The 17319-nt window shown below is 34.1% G+C and overlaps 1 long non-coding RNA gene and 2 other non-coding genes across 3 annotated transcripts in view; 2 read left to right on the forward strand and 1 right to left on the reverse strand.

Annotated features, from left to right (window-relative positions):
* LOC106666846 overlaps nucleotides 1-17319 on the forward strand; it is a 198505-nt gene that overhangs the window by 12652 nt on the left and 168534 nt on the right. The window lies entirely within an intron of this gene.
* Trnae-cuc lies at nucleotides 2680-2751 on the forward strand. Its single transcript has one exon. It is a non-coding gene; the product is annotated as a tRNA-Glu (tRNA).
* Nucleotides 12868-12939, reverse strand: Trnae-uuc. Its single transcript has one exon. It is a non-coding gene; the product is annotated as a tRNA-Glu (tRNA).

The raw sequence follows: 17319 nt of genomic DNA on the forward strand, positions 1-17319 counted from the left end.
TTAATTTGTAAAACGGAATTTAAATCATTCCTTGTGATCTCGCTGATTTTGCTGCCATTTACTGCAGCCTCTTTGGTAGCTCTGTCCGCTAGTTCCTTGCCTAAAATATTCATATGCCCAGGGATCCAAACAAAAATGACACTTCCCTCGTTGTGAAAGACACTTCAGAGAATAAAGGGCATCCTGAACCATGGGGTTATTTGAGAACGGGTGGTTCAAGGCTTGTAGGGCTAACATCGAATCAATGCATACGACCAGTGTATTGTTTGAGCAATCAACGTTCAGTGATTTGATTATTGCCATCATTTCAGCTGTATAGTTACTTGCTATTGAGTTTAAGGTGAATAAACATTTTCTATATCTAACAACACAAGCTGCTCCCACCCATATATATATATAGCTAGGAGTGTCATTTTTATTATGCATATTCAGAGACAAGATTACTTTTGGTTTTGGTAGTAGGTATGACTGAACAAGTTTCTTTTTGCAAATGTGGTATCATGAACTGTACATCCAGTAACATTAGCGATATTCTAGCAGAAAAAGGATTCGGCTTGATAGTAGGTTGAATATTATGTGAAAGGTTACCTCCAGGAAAAAAATAATTAAGTGGGTGTGCAGGAGAGGAAATAATTTTGGAAAAATATTTTAGATCTAACAAGTTTGTCGGAATTTTAAAGGAACCTCTCCAGCATCTACATGGAGACTGTTAATGGGACTGGACCGGAAGCCTGAAGGACTCATGGGGTCATGCATACAAGTTTTACTCGATGAGGCTGAGCCATAAGCATTTGCACCATAGTCTAGACGAGATCGCACAAGAGTTCTGTATAAACATGTAAGCCCTTGCGATCAGCACCCCATGAACATGAGCTTACAGTCTTCATGACATTCAGTGCTTGGGAACACTTGGATTTCAAAGTTTTGAGGTTAGCAGTCCAATTTAAATTCTTATCAAATATAACTCCAAGATAGGAGGCTCGGTCTACGAGTTTGATTGGGTTATTTGAAATATACAAAACTGGACAATTACTAGGTCGTCTTTTATAGGATAGAATTCCTGCTGACTTTTCAATGGAAGTAAAACCATTTTTGCATAGCCACTGATGAACATCTTTTAGACTAGTTTGAATGTCTTCTTGTAGCGTTGTTATATTTTTTCCCTGACAGTACAATACAAGATCATCTGCATACAGCATTGCTCTACACGCCGATCGTATATGCTTAAGTACCTCATTAAAGGTTAAGCAGAAAAGTGTAGCACTAAGCACACTGCCCTGTGGTACTCCATTTTCCTGAACAAAGCTCCCTGAGTATGCGGAGCCACATCTCACAGGAAAACTTCTTCTGTCTAGAAAATTCATAATAAATAATGGTATACTTCCTGATATCCCTAAATTCTGTAGCGTGTCTATAATCAGACGTCTCCATGTTCGGTCAAACGCGTTTTGTATATCTAAAAATACCGCTAACAATTTATTTTTGTTTTGGAATGAGTCACATATAGCTCTAGATTTACAAGATTATCCCTTGCACTCCTGTTTCTTCTGAAGCCGCTTTGCCATTCAGGTAGCAGCCCTCGGGTCTCTAGATACCAGTGTAGTCGGTTCGCAATCATCTTTTCAGCTAGTTTACACATGGAACAGGTTAAAGATATGGGTCGATAGTTTTTTGCCTCCAGCGGATGCTTTTCTTTTTTAAGTATCGTTATTGTGTACGCGGTTTTCCAGATGTGTACTTTTTAATTTTGATTTTACCTTCTTCAGCTGTATTTTAATGACACTTATGTTAATTTTATGATGGTTTAACATATGTTGAAATAAAAATATATAAACAAAACAAGAAAAAATAATTTGAGTTAAATAAATCTAATATTAAACAAGTAAATCTTTCGTTCTTAAAACGATTTATTCCCAAACATGGATGTTTTGGCGGAATCCTTTGGAAACAACGAAGAAAACATGGCGTTAAAAAATTGAAAGTCAAAATTCAATTATCATAGATAATAGTGCTAAACCTCCAGCTTAATTACTGCATGTCTGCATGAATGTGGTTTTGTCAATTAACAGATACTAAGTGTCAGTTTAACTCTTCCTAACAGCGGCAAAATACCAGGTTGAAGGGAAGAACAACGTGAATTATTTCCTTCAAAGACATAGGCTTTGAAAAATACATGCTCCGTTCCCCTCTAACAGGATGCTACGTAAAGGAACAAACACCCCAGCAAGCCAACAGACGTCCATTGGGGGTGTTGATAATGTGAAACGTGTCTGACAACAGTCCGACATCGAGGACCTGTGGATGTCCAATATCGATCAAGCTCCTGTCAAAGTTTCCACTCTTCGTTCGACGAAAAAAAAACACCTAAAATTGGAAAATGTTATTTGTGAATACAGCAAGATGGTTAAGTTCTAACAAAATTTTAATTGTTTGGTAGTTTTGTTTTATCTTGCTGAAGTCATCAACCGACATCGAAAGATCAATTATTACAACCTGAATTGAGGCAATTATTATTATCAAGGCAGGCATTGAGAAAATAATTGTACAAATTTTTAATTCGTTTGGAACAACATATAAAGAAATACAAAATTATATATTGTTTAGAAATTACAAAAATGACAAAAATTATGGGGAAGGGGTTTCCGTGCAAGTTAGCGTACCAAAAGGTTTTAAGGCATCTCCGGTATGGTCTAGTGGCTAGGATACCTGGCTCTCACCCAGGAGGCTCGGGTTCGATTCCCGGTACCGGAATATTTTTTTTTTATTTCATGACAAATCTTTAAATCGATATAGTTTTCCGCAAATTAAACTACATACAATGAATGAAGAATATTTTCTATGTATTTTTAGGGGAGTTTTGGACGGGAACAATGATCTTGTCTCGTATATCTGCGTGAAATTGATAAAGTAATAATCAATTCAAAGATTATTTGGAGATCGTGAAATGCGGTCTGGGCGTAGGTTTAGAAAAACATTTTCTTTTTCTTGCTAATGTTTCGATCTTTATTGAGGTTGTTTAAATTATACAAGTGTAGGATGAGAAAAAAACGAATTTATACAATGCTAGAGATTTTAGATGCAATCAATGTATTTGTACTTACTCAAAGTTTTCGTTTTCTGTGTAGATGTCATTGTTGTGTGTCGTGTTGAGAGTACCAGTGAGATATTGTTGTTTTATGTGTATGTACGCTGGATTTTGAAGGGGTGGGGAAGGAAGTCGGCATAGAAAAACATTTTTATGTGTGAAGGCGACTTCTTTGAGGTGAAAGGGGGCGACAATGGGAAAAAAAACTAATGGTTATTAATGGTTGGTAATGGTTCGGCGTGATATATCAATTAAAATAAATTGATAATCAATTACAATATAATTAACAAATTTAAATTTATCTATTTCATCGAGATATCAGGGAAACGGGAAGATGGTTAAAAAAGAAGAAATTGACCAATTTTCAGGTCGATATTTTTTTCGTCCGTTTAGCTTACGGGGCTATTTTTTTAAATAATACTTATGATTTTCATTCGTATTTCCCCTTCCGCACGTGGTAAAAAGGCTATACAACTGATGGATACCTAAACATTCATACTTAGCCAAACCTTAGTTTGGGGTCTTTCAGGATTTTCGATATTCTGCTGAAGGCCATCATACCACGTGTACAGCTAAAAATTGGGGAGGCACTGGCGTATTAACATTTCGGAGGCAGGTTTTATTACACCAGAGATCATAAAAAAAAACCTTACAAATTTTAGTCTCTCCTTGATTCCGCGGGGGGAGAAGCGAAGCTAAAAATATTTGATTGCCCAAAAACTGATAAACCGTTAATTAAATAAAAAATATTTGAAAAATGTAAAACAATTTTATTTCAATTCCAAAAACTATAAAAAATATATTCCTTCATGATTTTTAATGATTTTTTGTTTAATTTAAGCATAAACTAAAGAACAATACATTTAAATATGTAAGAATAACTAGGGCTAAAATTAAAGATATCATCAAATCTTAATAACTCATTACATCCAATAGATATAATCCAAACAATTGAATAAATCAAAATATTCAGAACAGTGATATTAATATTTACATATATCTGCATATGTCTGTTGTTAGCGTTGTTAAGTTTTCATTTTTGTTTGTTTCTAAAAACGTGGGTGCTGTTCGTTTACGTAACTGTAAATGTTTTTGGCATATGATGGTATATGACAAGATTCTTTTCAACTCAGGTGTTAATACTCAACGCAGGTAATGTTAATGATTTAAAATAGTAACTTAGATGTTCACTATGATGAGATATTAGGATTATTCACGAACTTTCTGTTAACCCTGTTAACTCTGTTAGGTCCTCTTAGACTGAGAAAAATGATGATGTAGACTTGTGAAAATAGGCTGGTTAACATTGCTCGATCTAACAGGCCAGAACCAATGTTAGGGTTAGGTGTAAGGCATTGCGGAAAAATTAACGTTTAACATGCTATGAAAAGAAGGGGGCGTTCACGATCTTACTGTTAACTCTGTTAGGTCCTGTTAGATCAAGAAAAATGATGATGTAAACTCCGCGTAGTTAACATTGCTCGATCTAACTTTCAGGGCCAATGTTATATGTTAGATCGAAAATGTAATCACATTGAGTTAGGGCGTAGGTAACCGACATGGCAGCCATGAATTTAAAAGCTATTTTTTGTTAACACGCATTGTTATTCTTAAATACGCATTAATTAAATGCGACAAATACATTTCTTTTGTTAATTTCTGACCTGTACTTATACTCTCATTCATAATAGATACATCACCTATCCTATAAAGTTGTAGGCTGTTAGACCTTAGGATACAGGTTAGATATGTCGGCACGAATTGAAGCGTGTCATTTGTTAGTACTTTTCGAGTGTATAGATGGCATTTTGAACGAAAGAGTTGGTTAATTTTCCTCTTTTATTAAGTTCTGGCATCTTACAATTTAACAGAAAAGAAAACCAAAACAAACAACAAGCCTTCAAGGACTGTTATGGCTTTATTTTTGGTTGTACCAATCGCTACGCGCAGCATTGCTGTAAATTTAACGGTTAACTTGCTAAGAGAAGAAGGGGGAGTTCACGATTTTTCTGGACATTTCTCTATTCGAGTTAATACGAGTTAACAACTTACAAACAACGTGAACACCCCTAATAATTAAAAGTCCTGCATTGATTATAAAACCGTATGATTCATTCATATTTACTTGTCTAAAAGAACTGTAGGCTAAAAACAAAAAAGAAGGATTAAGTGAAAAATAAGCAGTGTTTATCAGTATAAAATTGAAAATTAAACAGGTCCACAAGGAATCTATTCTAAACCTGCGTACTCTTAGTAAAACCAACCAATCCTGAAAAAATTAGGAGAATTGAGTTTTACATATGAAGAGATATAGAAACTCTCGTTGTTCGCCTGAAAGACAAATCAAAACTCAGAAAGAATGGGACACTCCGTCAAAAAATAAAAGAGCTCTTTCCTCGCGTAGGGATTTAAAGTTACACGAACAGCATTCAGATGGGAGTCGTTAAGGTAGATCATGTCGCACCTAAGTTTGAAGAACTACCATACATTACTAGCGGAGAACTTTATATTATTGGTTATGTTGAAAAATACCGTTGAATAATGGAATCACTTGTAAAGCAGAAACCGTTTCGACCTAAATGGTAATTCGGCACAACTTTCAAAATGACGGGGAGGAAAGGATTCAAACGCGAATACATGAGAACCATTTTCAAAGTTTTTAAAGTTTTGTGACAAATTAGCATTAATTTCTTTAATGTTGTAATTTTAGGCAGTGTAAGAAAGTTGGTAATCAACGACAGTGTCTTGCTTAAATATGAAACGTTGAGTTTTATATAAAAATAAAAATTCTGACCATGTACTTAAATAGAGTATGTAGTTGGTATAACAAAAGAACATCTTCATCATATCGAGTATGTATGGTGTACACAATGTTATGTCCTTTTCAATTAATTAAGGCTTTGGTTGAGATAAAACCTAATCAATGTTATGTCATTTTTAAAAAATCTGTCGATTTTTTGAAATTGCAAGGCGATAAACCTGTAGTTTATTCATTTTTTTCTTAAAAAATAAACAAACCCGAACGATCAAAACCGCCGATAAAAAACAAACAATTAAACCTCACTAATTCAAATTAAGGTAGTAATTATTTATATCCCTAATCATCTCTAACCACTCTTTTTAAAGAAATGTGTAACTATTAAAAAAATTGTCTATTTGTCGACATCTTGATGATGATCTTAAAATTGGTCGAAAGATTGGTGGATAACAGTTAAATTTATTTTTTTCATTTAAGGCCGTACCGATATCCAGATTCCAGTAAAACAGTAGGAATCCTAACATCCAAATATTTCAGTAGATGTTTTATAATTCCCAAAAGATCAAGTGACTGAAGAATTAATAGTCGATAAAAACACGCATAACATAATGAACTCAAGTTTTGTGAATTACGATGAAAAACTTGCTTTTCCGTTACTATTTCCAACCAATTCGTTGGGAAAAAATATGAGTGGATAACAGAGTAGAGCCGGTATGAACGGGAACTACTCCCGTTAATTGCATACTAGAGGTTTATGAGCACTGTTTTGTTGACATAATTACATGGTTTAATCGTTTACGATTTGTTAAAGATTAAATGGACGTTTTAATCTCGAGTACCACTGTGCACATTTGGCTATGTGGTGGCGAAATCTCCCTTCTCTTTTCATAGATATACCATATGCCTGTTGCCTTTTGATTCATTCTTATAGTACGTTATTCCTTGCAATACAGATATTATCATTACTTATTTATTTAGAAAAGAGGTTTTGCTATTTTGTGTTTATATACGTTGGATTTTGACACAAACACAAAATAGCAAAATCTCATTGGCACTCTCGACTCGACACGCAAGAATGGCACAATTACACAGAAGACAAACACTTTGAGTGAGTAGAAATACTTTGATTGAATATATAAAATATATTTTGCATTGTATAAATTCACTTTTCCACATCCAAAATGTAATTGTAATATGTAAACAATGTTTGTAAATCCCAGGCCCTGAAGATGGTCTCAATAAAGATCGAAACGTTGGCACGATAAAGAAAATGTGTTTTTGAAACCTACACCACACCAGACCGTATCTCACGATTTCTAAATAAATATCGATTAACGGTCACTAATCACCACATATTATCATTACTTTATTATTCTGAAACACCCCAAAGCTAAGTTGTGTAGGATTTAGTTTACCATTGTATGATATTTCAGTAGAAAAAAAGGCAACGATAAAAGTTGACTCAACTGTCGTTCGTTTCAAGGTTCGACTAATTTTTTATGAAGTCAGTGGTTTTAAAGCTTGTGATATTAACCTCACCGAACTTTCACTTTTTAAGTCTATTAAATTACTTCTACGTCACTTAAGACTTAAATTCTCGAGAGGAACAGGACAGGATAGGACAGGGTAAGCAGTCGTAGTCAGAAGAGGTTCCCATTCATAGTCTCTGGACAGACTCTGGTTCAAAATAAATAAATAGGTTATTTCTGAAGAGTCAGTTGTAGATAAATATATATATATATATANATATATACTTCTCTCACAACGTTGTAAAGTTTTATCGAAATAAGTACCTTGTTTTGAGGTTTGCGAGTGATCAAAGATTTTTCTTTGCCTTTATTATTCAAAATGACCTCCTGGAGAAGAAGTAGGACGGGGTTAAAGGATAGAGTTTCATGAACGGGAGACTCATGACATTCGCATGCTGGGTAATCTTTTTTATAGATATAATAAGATTTAAACGGACTGCTAGTTTTTTTTCACTTTATTTATTTGTATCTACAACTGAACATGTATTATATACAACCAGCAGATGGGAAATTTGTCTTTGTGGGATTACGTGGACGTTATAGAGAAAGCTACCCATTGGCAGCCCCTCTGAATTAATGAATTGATATTAATCATTTACGAGGTCTCTTATCCATATTCTTTTTAGACGTTTACGTGGTAATCATGGAATATGGACGAATCGTATTTGTGTGTTAGTGTGATTTTGTAATTGACTATGAGAACGTCTGTAATATGTTTTAATGGATGAAAAAACTGTTGGAATTTCAAGATCACGGTGAAGTGTGTTATTGTTTACGTAAAACGAGGCACAAACAATTAGTCTTAGAATTTTGGATTGAAAACTTTGTAATCTTTGAATATTGGAATATTTGGCCGATCCATAAACTTGGCACCCGTACATCCAAATAGGTTTGAGTAGGTATGTGTATGTCGAAAGTTTTGATTTTAATGGTAATTTTGATTGGTGGTTCAATAGGCAATAAAGCATTTTAAATCGTTATGTCGAAAGTTTTGATTTTAATGGTAATTTTGATTGTCGTTTGAGTAGGAAATAAAGTATTTTAAATCGTATGTTGAGTGTCTGTTTTTTAAATCGTGTGTGAGGATTCCAAGTTAGTCTTCTATCAAATGTAAGTCCTAAATAGTTAACTTTGTCAGATTGAGGAACAGGTTCACTGTATAAGTAAGTTTATGCTTGCACAAGTCTGACGACGGAGTGTAAAGGTGATAAGTTGTGACTGTGGGATTAAACTTTATTTTCCAAAGATTGCTCCATTTTTCAATTGTTGATATGTGGTTTTGTAACATGAGTGAAGCTTGTGTAGAAGAGGGATGACTTCTTAATATGGCGGTGTCATCTGCGTATGTGGCAGTAAGTGTATTCTCATTTCTGGGCATATCAGAAATAAAAATTGTGTACAAGAGCGGAGCGAGTATTGACCCTTGTGGCACACCTTAAGCACTTCTTTCATCCCAGAAGTTTCCGTACCCTGGTTTACGGCGAAAAATCTTTCTCTAAGGTATGATTGTATAATCAGATAATAGGCCTGGGGAAAAATAATTATAATTTGTATTTTTATTCAGAAATCGTGAGATGCGGTCTGGTGTGATGTAGATTTCAGAAAAACATTTTCGATCTTGAGATCATCTTCAGGGCTCAAAGTGTTTGTCTTCTGTGTAATTGTGCCATTCTTGCGTGTCGTGTTGAGAGTGCCAATCACCACACATTTAATTTGTATAATAATCCCTCATGCCATACTTTTTCGAAGGCCTGAGAAACATCTATAAACACTCCAGTCGCGTTCAGTTTCTGCTCAAGACAAGAAGTAATAAAATCTGTCACTCTGGGAAGTTGATGAGTGGTGGAATGATGGGTTCGAACGTCGAATTGATGGTCTGGTAAGATGTTGTTTGAAGTAGCAATAGAAATAATTTTTTTGTAAATTGATTTTTCGAATAATTTAGAAGGAATGGGTTAACAAACTAATAGGACGATAAGATGATAGGGATCTTAAATTTTTATGGGGGTTTGGTATCATTTTAATGTAAGGAAGTTTCTATTGTATGGGTTAAATTTAAAGAACGAAATAGTATCTGGTTGAGCGGTGAAATAATACTTACCTTTTGCTTTCCTAAATCTATAATTTTTTTTTTTTTTTTTTTTGGCGTTATGAACTATGCATATTAGCCATGTGACAAATTCGTATATGTGTGTTCAAATTTGGGGGGTTATTGGGAAAAAAGGGCCAGGGGCAACGGTGGGAATCGAACCCACGACCGCGGCGTGAGAGTCTTTCATGCTAACCGGCTACCGCGGTCCCATGCACAGCACTTAATGTACCAAAGTACAATATTTCAGTAGGAGGCACAAAAATCCCGAAAATATTAGGCTGGTGTATGACGGAGTGATAAATGACTCCTGTTTTTCCGTTCGAATGAATTTGTTTAGTCGACGACTTTGAGGTTTGCGTGTTTTAAGACCAAAGACTCGCCTTTCCCCCAGCTGTTATTCACAATCCCTTGCTCATCCTTCGATTATTACCGATGAAACGGTTCAAGAACTTTTTAAGTTTAAGATTTCGTTTTTGAAAGGAAAACCGTGGTTTTGTTAATCTGATATTGAAAACCGATTCGTAGCCTGGTTCTTATTTAGCCCAGTTCGAAATGTGGTATGTATTATTAATGCGGCGTATTATACTGAATATGAATTATGCCGGCAGAGAAGTCTAATGCCATACTTTATATTCCCTCTCATACCTTATTCATTCCACTTTCTTGGGGTCAAGTCTGCATTAGCTGTCTGACGCTGTGTCACATTTGTTTGCGCTTGGCTTTGGCTTCTCGAAAGGCGGCAGGCTGCATCCTCAATCAGGCCGAAACCTCCCTCGCAGCAGACCGACATCAATTTCAAAAGTATTAGAATATCATGCAGAGTTGAGCCTTCTTTCGCCTGACCCGACTTTAGTCTTGCGCCGTCTCAAGTTTTCGATTCAGTTTTTCTTATCGGGATCTTCCAGCTGGGAAACTTGATAACGATTTCTTATGTAGTTTTCTGCAAGAACGGAGTTTTGTTTATTCCTTTCCACTGCAGTAAGATTTTTTAATGTTATTATACGACAAACAGAAAGAAAAAAGTCAAATATCAATTTCATATTTAATTATTCATCACTTAAAAATATATATTTTTACATTTATTTGATGAAGAAGAAATCACTCAGTGTTATAATTAACCAATTTACGTTTTAGTGGTCAATTGACCATGTTACTTTTTTCAATTAATTATTCTTTCTATATAAGGTCTTGGTTGAGGTAAAAGGTCAGTGTCACGATCGGTATTCGAACCCACGACCTTCGGCAAAATACGCCGCTACTTTACCGCTTGAGCTATCGTGATTTCGATCCTTTCCGATACGAACTCTTCATCTCAAACTACAACCAACGTTTTAATAAACGTTATAATTAACCACAAATTTTATTTCGTTGTGGTTTTTGTCTGTCGCCAAGCATTCTTCACTACAGGTTTTTAGCAACTAAAATAACGACAAGAATATGAAGATTATTCCTTGAGAATAGAGTTAATTAATCCAAAACAGACAGTGCGGGTTCCTCAGAAACATTTTTGTATTAAATTTATAATTTAGTGAATTGACAATATTTTGTACGAAGTTGGTTCAAACTCTCAAAAGCTAATGACGAGGCTGAAGAGGTGTTTTTGTAAGATCAATATTTTGAAGTTTGTGTTATTACAATCAAATATTGATTTTCCCCTCCTCTATTAACATTTGCTTCTTGAGAGAAAGCAGGGCAATATACGAGGATGATTAATAAGAAGTTCCCATTCATTGACATTGAAAACCACAAATTGACTTACATAAATTGACAATATTGATCAGTCAATCAGGTTCAGCAGGAATATTTAAGTGTTAAATATATCATTTGTTTGAATTGCAAATATTTTGTATAAAACTTTGGTCAAAACACCCAAAAATCAGGAAATTGGCTGAAAAACAAATAAATAATAAAAGAAATAAATAATCGATACAAATAGACATGATTATTGTCAAAGCTGGATTTTTTATTTCTCTCATCACAATCGCTTCTTGAGATATAGAATAGGACAGATTAAGAAGACATGGTCAGGCTAATGAAGAGGTCCCAATTCATAGTTTCTGGAAAACCAGGTTTTCCTTTATTTGTTTATCTCGCTCGGTAGGCCAGTCAGACGCGTTTAGGCATTTCGCCACCTTCATTGTTTCATCTGTATAATTATGTCAACAGTCAAAAACACTCAGACTTCATCCACTTAAAGCAGAATTAAAGAAAACGACGACACATAAAACCTTGCCCATGATTTTTAAAAAAAAATCACAAATAACTAAAAACTGAAACCCAAACGTATCAGATAGACCTAACACAGAGGTTAGGAGGAACAAATTCATATGATAACCATAAAATGATATATATTATAATAAACTTGGATCAATATAACTTAGTACACAGCACCCCTCAAGATGGTGATAGCCGGATCGCATCCCGCAGTCAAAACCAATGCAATTATCTAAGTTCAATCTAATTTCAAGGTTTTAAATTTTTGCATTGAAATGGCGACCAATCACTGTTAGGTAAGGTCCCGGGTTCGAATCCAGCGGCCCTAAATCCTCGGTCATACTTACAAATGTGTTTTATATTAAATAGAATCTCGGAGGAAAATAGTTTTAAAATGTTTAAAAGTTTGAATTGACCAGTTCATACTGGTCGTACGGAAAACAGAGTGTACGCCGAACAAAGCGACTGGAACTAACCAAACTGATTTCGAATTTTATAAAGGGCGATAGATAAAAACAGAAAATCTTGCTTGTAAATAAATGCAGCTTAATGTTTCTTTTTATTTAATGGTATATTTCATATACTTATTGTACAGAATTCAAAACAAAACAAAATAAAGGAATTCTAATGAACTTATGAGTATCACTCCAGATTATTCACTTACCTTACTCATTACATTAGGTTGTTTCAGTGCATTCACCAGAGTCTGTGTCATTGTTTCTTTAACTTTCATTAGCAGCTTGAAACGGCATTAAGTAAGAAACCTTATATAAAAAAATAAACCGGATATTTCAGTTTTGTTGAAGTTACATATGGATATATAAAATATATGTCAGTTTTACCTATTGTTACTGGAGTAAACTGTAACAAAAAAAAGCAACAACATATTAAATTAAAAGTTAAGATATCTCAAAAACATTATCGTATAATATATTATAATTTTTAAGGATGAGATTTTTTTAAGATTTTAATTAAGGATGAGCGAAACATCAGGTTCATATGCAAACAAGTACGAGAAAGTTCAGAACTAAATTTTTCCTGCAGTTTCGGCGTCTCCGTTTTTCTAGTCTGCTTATCCTCAGTAAAGAAAAATATTTGCATTAAAATATTACGTTAAAAATTATTACTGTTAATTTTCCTTTTATTGCTATTTTTAAACAATTATTATAATTTAGAGTAAAAAACTTGATTCCGGTACCGGGAATCGAACCCGAGCCTTCTGGGTGAAAGCCAGATATCCTAGCCACTAGACCATACCGGATCTGGTATGATTCGATCCTGAGCGTTTGAATGCAATGCAATGTGGGTGAACCCGATTCATCATTCATGAATAATGTTTACCTTAAGTGAAATGTGTTTTTTTTTTCTAAATTCTTACCTGCGAAAAGAAAGAGAAAAAAATTCTTCATAAATCAAAGTTTATTCCGTTTCAATATTTTTTATGAGGCGAACGCCATTGTTTCTTTAACTTTCGTTAGCAGCTTGAAATATCATTAAGTAAGAAACCTTATATAAAAAAATAAACCGGATATTTCAGTTTTGTTGAATTTACATATGGATATGTAAAAAATATGTCAGTTTTACCTCTTGTTTCTGGAGTAAACTGTAACAAAAAAAAGCAATAACATATTAAATTAAAAATTAAGATATCTCAAACACATTATTGTATAATAATATTATAATTTTTATGGTAATAGCACCAACGTAAATATGTTTAAAATAGAAACTTATGAATTGTAATTAAAACTGGTTGATTGAAAAGCGCGGTTTTGTCTTTTCGACTTGCACCTGACGTATGGAGTTAGCACCAGCCCAGAAGGGAAATTTAATGAAACTCAGAAACAAAACTTCGTTCACCTTAATACTTCAATTAGCTTTCGTGTCGGAGACAGTTATTTCGACCGGCTAAGAACGATTACGGAGACGTGATTATTTAATCAGGTATTTAAAAAATATCAAACACATGAAAACGTACGTAAACGTTTTATTCGAACCATTGGATGAATTAATCTTACGTGAAATGTTTCTAACTAGATCCCATTGCCCACAGTTCGATTAATTGTTGGGCAGAAATTACGGTACGAGCATACGTTCAAAACATGAAAGATTAAATTAAATTGTTAAACTTATTGATGAATAGCACCATTTGGAAATTATTCCGTTAGTTTGAACACAGTTAGTAATTAGTTTAGGCCACGGCTTGAAATGTGAGTTTGGTATTTTCAATTTACCTTGCAAGTATACATTGTGGTTTGATCCCTCGTCCACGATAATTGGACATAAAAACTTCCATGTAAAAAAAGAAAGAATTAAAATCAAACGTAAGTTTAAATTTGTCTGTATACTATCGATTTAAATGATATTGCATCCCTTTATTATTACTTACTGTACTTTAAGAACCAATTCTTTATTTTTATGGCTTAAACATATTCTTCCCAAAAATTATTATTATATATTAATCTATTACTACCTTATTATTATATAATTTTCTTTATTATATTACATACTGTTGCAATTTTACTATTGTTCTTATTACCATTGCTAAAATCATTTATTTATCTTTCCTTTTCAACTCCCCTTGTTTTGTATGATATACAAATATGGTATGTGTATTTTTTGTACCCCATGTAAAAAGAAAATAATTATAAAATTTATTTATCTCCATAATAAACAATTACTCATTTTGTTATAAATGATTTATTTGATTATCCCTCCCTAATAAGTATGTTAAAACAATTCGATTGTTTATGTTTTAAGTAAAACATAAATTTATAACTAAGCGACAACTACACTGATTCTTATCAATTATTTAGAATATTGTATGAAAAATCAATAAACACATTTCTATCTAGCTATTCATCGCTCTATCCGAAAATTCAATTTTAAATTTCAAATCCTAATGAAATCGTTAAAGGTTGTTCACTTGGGAACAGTAAACGAAAAACAATAATTTATTAAAATAAATGTTTTATTAAAATACAATGATTTTCTATGTGCTTAACGCAGGGACGTCCCGATCTCCGGACATAAATTGTTAAGTCTTAGATTTACTCAGGTCGCCACCCACCACCATTAAAAAAAGTATGTTGAGAGTGAATGTACTTATTAGCGTGAATGTGTTATGTAATAAGGTCGACGGCGGAATAGTGATACCCGATCGAAACTCAATTATGATTAATTATATAATAGGTGTAGAAGGTTCGTTGTACAAAAAATTGTAATTGTGCTAAAATGAGAGGTCAAATAATTTTGACGAATTAGCGCTTCTAACGTTTAGATTTTATTCGTAATCAAAATATTATGAATAAAATCCAAACGTTAACAGGGCTAATTCGTCAAAATTATTTGACCTCTCATTTTAAACCTACTACAATTTTTCTGTACAATTCTACAATTCTGTAAACTTATTTATAATTCCTAATGTTGTATAATTCAAGTTTATTGTTATAAAAATATTTGTAAACAGAAAATATTTGTCGTATTTGACTAGTTTTAATCTTATATCGAGGGTGTATAACTCAGAAAAATAGGTCTTGCATCAAATTTTTGGCTACAAAAATACATTCCGAAAAAGAAATTCACGTTAATTGAAACTTATTGTAACATGTGGAAAGAGGGTACATTTAATCTAAAAGTATTACTTCATAGGGAAAGCGATGAAAATAATATGGAAATATGTACATCTTCTTTATTCATGAAACATGCTCAGCTGCGAATCACTTCCTGTTTGCCATGCCTCCATTTAAAAGTGTGAGTCACGCCTTATGATTTATACGCATTAAACGGCTGGCTTTTTGCAAAACCATAGAAGAGACCTACTGTGCCATTTTGAACCGGTTTCTTTTAAATTTTTAAAAATCTTCAGTTTTTGAGGCTTATAAATTACTTAACTTTATTAAAAAAATAAATAAATCATTTTGTGTAGTCCCTTCATCTCATAAAGTCTAATTATGTCCTCCTCGTCGGAAGAAAATATTTCTGAGAAGCTTTTTACAAATAGCCCGGCCAAGGAGTCGGAATAAAAAGGGCAGATGAAGCTTTTGTGCGCGAGCGGGAAAACAAATGTAATTAACATGGGAAGAAGAGGGTGGCCGGCCGAGGGTGGCCTATCCTTAATTGGATTAGGAAGGCCGGGAGAGGACCCTGATGGCCGGCGGGGGGCGGCACCCCCTTAATAGCACCCCGCCTCCGCTTAGATTCCAGGTAACAAGGTAAGTTGGAGTACACTCCCGCAAAGCCGTTCTCGCTGAGGGACACGTGTCCTCGATTGCATTAGGACCGCCCAGAGCAAATTTTGATTTCCTCCTCCACGGACAAAACTCGACGAGACGCTTCAAATAATGAACAAAGAACCCATTCAACTGTTCAGGAAAACATGAGTAAAACGTTTTCCAAATATTTGCACTACAATTAAGTTCCCTTATGTTGAAATGATAGTATTTTTTTAGTAACTATACCAAATCTGAATTTGCGTAAAAAATTACTGAAATTTTTTTGTGATTCTGTCCATAATATTATCTAAAACAATTTTTCTACAAAAGGTTACGAGGTCTACTATAACCATTTTAAGGGATTTGCTCTTTGTGACTGCGGGGTGATCAACTTATTGCTTGTTGTCTATCCTCGCACTTCTGGTCCGTCAATCGCGATTATTTACCTTCTTCACTAGTATGTATAAGAACATACTTAAAAAACTCAAAGGCGTTTACTGTTAGAAAATGTATGAACAACGTAACAAATTAAATATAAATAAAGAGGAAAATTTAAGAAAACCTGTGTTTATAAATAACCATTTATTTTTATCATATGACACATTAAGATTAATAATACTTGTAAATGAAGAAGAAATTGACAACGACGATTAATGTGTTTAGGTTCTGGTTTCTGGTCAGATAGGAAAAGAAATAGACTCTGTGATCACTTTCCAAGTTCTCGGCCTTTATAAGACAACCATCAGGGCCTGAATAAATATTACAACATTACATTTTTACTTGATTATTATTTGGAGGTGAGATGCGGTCTGGTGTGACGTAGGTGTTAGAAAAACATTTTCTTTACCGTGCCAACGTTTCTATCTTTATTTAGATCATCTTCAGAGCTCAAAGTGTTTTTTTTTCTTTGACTGGGGTATCCGACATCTAGGTCAATGCAGCCCCCCAACTAAGTTTATATTCTATTTACCCTTTCAAACACTACATTCATACAAATAAATACATTCATACACATAAATACATCCATACAGTACACTCATTCCTTTTGGTCGGTGGAGTACTTGATATTCCTCCAGCGACCCTATAACTAATCTAGATTGGGGTCAATGGGGTACTTTTATCAATATTCCGCCATCGACCCCGAACACACACATACGCTCTCAACGTTTGATGGGTGATGATGACCTTATATTTCACCCTCACCCCTCGCCATTCACGCTAATAAATACATGCACTCAGACAAAACATATAGAGACACAACACATAAGACATATTAAATATAATTAAAAAAAATTTCCCTTAAAAAGCGGAACAGGGGACTCTGAAACTCGCTACCGTGTCCGAGAACTCTTCTTAAGTCCTGCGGCATGCCTACACGCTCTCTGTATGGGGCCAAGGCATGACACGCCTCTATTATGTGGGACACATCG

The sequence above is a fragment of the Cimex lectularius genome, unplaced genomic scaffold, assembly GCF_000648675.2.
Source record: "Cimex lectularius strain Harlan isolate CLEC.00 unplaced genomic scaffold, Clec_2.1 scaffold2, whole genome shotgun sequence".
Lineage (NCBI taxonomy): Eukaryota > Metazoa > Arthropoda > Insecta > Hemiptera > Cimicidae > Cimex > Cimex lectularius.